Raw genomic sequence first — 4,090 nt, forward strand, 5'->3', positions numbered from 1 at the left:
CGGCCCCCATGCCACACATGTCAAATTATAGAATAGATCTCGAGTAGAGACAAGAAGACAGCACGCTAAAGCGATCGAAATGGTTGTACATGACTAGTCGTCTCCTGCGGCTCGCGATAACATGAATATCTCTCATTCTCTTCCATTCTTAGGCCTTCCTAAAATAAGACAAATATAAAGCAATCGAGCCAAAGAGAAAATCATGAAGCATCTAAGGTTTCCTTATCTTTTTACAATCTAGCTCCTCCGGATACGATCATGCTTAATGTTACTGGCGCATGTTAATGTCTTAATCTCATAATAGACGAAAGAACGATAGGGAGTTGGTATCAAATCCATACCGATGATGAATGCATTCCATTCCATCGGTTAAGTTGGTATCCTCAGGAAAAAACAAAGCAGCGGAGTACCCATTTTTACATGAGAAAGAAAATGAGCTGATTTGAAGCTCTGCTCTTGTTATGTTGAACAAACGCCCTGCGGGGCACGCCCTCCGGGGGTTTACGCCAGGAATTCCGTAGAAGAGAGTCTTGGTAAGAAATAAATAAAAAAGGTACAGTCTACCGCAAGTAAAAAACCCATAGCTTCTATCGCTGACGGGGCCTTTCAGGCTATCTAAAATACCACCATCGTAAAGGAGGATTCGAAGAAGACGGGCATGACCGGGAGAGAGACGCAAGGATGGGACTGGGAACGATTGAGAAGCACTCATTTATCACGGATGAATAAAAATATGCGTATAGTAAAGACATACGCCCATATCTGCGGATGATAGGCTCTAATTGCATGTGACCAGTACGGGAACCGAGTTCATGTCTTTCCGGAGTAGAGCTTGCGTTAAACTTGCTTCAATGGCGATGAAAATAGCTCAGTTGGTAGACGATGTCATGTGACAGCTTGTTTTCTCGTTGAAGCATTCTTAGACTGATAGCTAGGGAAGTCCCATTTTGCAAGGGCTCGCGGAGTAGCCACAGATAGAAATTATCAAGTACCAACCAAATAGTTCTTCCAAGGCTAAAGGCAGGCTGACCCGCTAATTATGTCGTAGGTAGGGATCTCGTTTGAATAAAATCGTATAACAATGAAGCGAGAAAACGTATGCGCCCGCAAACGGCTTTCGAGGCGATCCTGACCAGCAAACGAACTCAAATTCAAGCGACCCTCAAAGCGAGGGGAAGACCCCCATTCTTTTTGTCGAAATCTTACTGTACTTAAAAAGAACAATGTTGTTACTTCTTCAAATCTCTATTGTGTAGGTGTTCAGTCCCAGGTAGGAATAAGTAAAGGCTGTTTCTTGTTAGTCTGTCTCTTTCTCTTTAATAGCAGGTTCTTGGGTAAAAAACCCAGTCACTTTAGAAAGTCCCCCTTTTTTTAGGGAGCAGAGCTGAAAAAGATGGGAAATTCCAATGATTCTTCGTTCATTATTTCCAAGTGTCATTTCTTTTGTTCATTGCTATACCATCGTTTGGTCTTGCGTTGCCAGTACTAATAATGGCATTAGTTGTCTTATTCGGAGTTCAAGGAATAGCCTTTCATCTTGGGAATGAGAATGTCGCGGATCTCAATGTTCTCGTCATGACCAATGCTCCTAACGAGGGTGACTTTCCCATAGACCAACCTCCCGTTGGCGGACTACCAGACCTCCAGCAGGAAATGGCGCACGCCGCCCATCCCGAAGCCATGATTTCGGAGTTGACTTCCAAGGTTGAAAGAATATTTAACGAAGTAGGCACTCCTCTTCCTTTAGAGGAGGGTGAGTCTGCGCGATCGTTCACTGAAAGTCCTTATATTGTGGAATAGTGAGGGAGGAGATACTCTTCAACAAATCTTCTCTGATTTATACGGAAGCCGGAGATGGAAGCGAATTCGTCGCAACAGCCACCAATCTGGCGAAGCGGTTTCGCCGCGCCGAGCTCGGTGAACCAGATTCTCCCGACCCCGATGCGCCTGCGGAAGAGCAGGAGGCTCATTCCACGGGATCCCCTGAAAGCACAAAAGCAAATGATGGGGCGAACGAGGCAGGCCCGTCTTCTTCGAGGAAGCGTAAAAGGGTGGGATGATGATTCAGGGTCCGAAGATGACGATTCGGGGGGACCCGGGAATCTCCAGATCCAGTGGAAATCGTTTACGAAGGGGATGCACAAGGGTACAACTGGGAGGGGGATTAGGTTGGCCGCCAACTTCGCCTGCCTTTCTATCTGAGTTCTTCCTCTTGATGCTTTCGAACGACTCCTAAATTTCACAAAATCTTTTTTTTCTTTTCTTATTTGAAATCCAAATCGAAATGCCTCAACTTGATATAAATTAACTTATTTCTCACAATTCTTCTGGTTATGTCTTCTCCTCTTTACTTTTTTATATTCTCTTATTTAATAATAATAATGGAATACTTGGAATTAGTAGAATTCTCAAACTACGGAACCCACAACTGCTTTCGCACCGGGGGGCGAGATCCGGAGCAAGGACCCTAAGAATCTGGAAGATATCTCGAGAAAAGGTTTTAGCACCGGTCTCTCATATATGTACTCCAGTTTATCCGAAGTATCCCAATGGTGTAAGACCGTCGACTATTTGGGAAAAAGGAGGAAAATCACTCTGATCTCTGATTTCGGAGAAATAAGTGGCTCACGAGGAATGGAGAGACAGATTCTCTATTTGATCTCGAAGTCCTCATATAACACTTCTTCCAGTCGGATCACTTGTTGGAAAAACATAATGCTCACACATGTTCCACACGGGCAAGGAAGCATAATATCATGAAAGCCGTCTGATAATCTTTCTATAGGTTCCCCGAAGAGAATGGTCTCATCACAAAAACACTTTCTATATGTTCTGTTATTTCGAGATTCGAAGAAGCAAGCAAGTTTTTTCATATAGTTGTTTTTGTGTAGTGATCTCTGTTCATGGAGATCACGAGGCCACTGATACCCGAAGTGGTTAGGTGGGATAGAAGAGAGGGAAAGCGGGCTTCTATCACATAGTTTCTCTTTCAGGGTACATAGGACGGCCCTCTCGTCATTACCTTTTGTGCTTACCCGTAGCTAGCTTGTGCCTGAAGTCATGGATGATGCTATTCCCACTGAGAGATGTGCTGCAAAAATGGAAGCTGTGTTAGTCCTCGGCTAAAATCATCTTCCTTTATTAAAGACCATATATATCCATATGTAGATAGAAGAGGGGATATAGTCGTTCAAAGCTAAGGTGAGTCTGTTCCAGCTAATTCCTCAGATTCCACTTTCCCTGTCTGTCCATGTAAAAAGGAGTCCAGCCACAAGGAGAGGGAATCCACAATAATATCTGTTTTAGATGCTTTCTACTATGTTTCAAGTGATCAAAGAATAAGTATCTTTAGACAGAACTGAAATAGCAGATGCAGATTCGAATGTTAAGGTTATTAAAGCTTAAAAGAAAAAGCAGTCATAGGTTAGGTGACTAAGAAAAGAATGTGGAAAGGGTCACGGATAGGATTGGTATATTAGTTTCAGCTATAACAGAGATTTCTCAGCATGTTTCTATCTGGTTGGTATCCGCTGGTACCATTCATTGTGAGTGCTTTTAGGGGTTGCTCAACTCTTCGGCTATTTTCACTGCATCTTCCCGTTCTCACAATTTCTCAAAGGTTATTGTATTGATACTATGGAATTTAGAGTGAAAAAAACAATAGGGTTCAATTCGATTCATTTTGGAAACTCTAGCGGGGCCATCCCAAATTCCTCTCAGCTGTCATAATTGAATAAAAGGGATCGTATAGCTTTCCAATCCAGCAACATACATCTATCACCTAGGCATAACTGCCAACATCAGTATGCAGAAAGAATCTGTTTAGAACGGTTTAGAGTCGGAACCAAGGCAAGATATCCAGGATTCCGTGTCCCTCCAACTCCATCCATTGGGCGGCGTCTTTTCATCCGGAGAAGCTGTCGAAGCGATAGCCATGTCTGATCCCCGTATCTGTGAAAGAGCAAGGTCTTCCTAGTGGAGTCTAGAAAAAGAGCCGGGTATTCTGAGTGGAGTCTGGAATGAGACCTGCTGCCTCTGGCTTGACCATTAGCTGCTCTATCTGTTATTGGCATGGCATTCCTGAACCCAT

General features: G+C 43.5%; 1 pseudogene; it reads left to right on the forward strand.

Annotated features, from left to right (window-relative positions):
* Window positions 1-828: 828 nt before the first annotated feature.
* LOC147952518 (uncharacterized) lies at window positions 829-2,212 on the forward strand (annotated as a pseudogene).
* The last annotated feature ends 1,878 nt before the right edge of the window (window positions 2,213-4,090 follow it).

This window comes from Triticum urartu, unplaced genomic scaffold (assembly GCF_056163025.1).
Source record: "Triticum urartu cultivar PI428250 unplaced genomic scaffold, HENAU_Tu73 scaffold2, whole genome shotgun sequence".
In the NCBI taxonomy this organism is placed as follows: domain Eukaryota; kingdom Viridiplantae; phylum Streptophyta; class Magnoliopsida; order Poales; family Poaceae; genus Triticum; species Triticum urartu.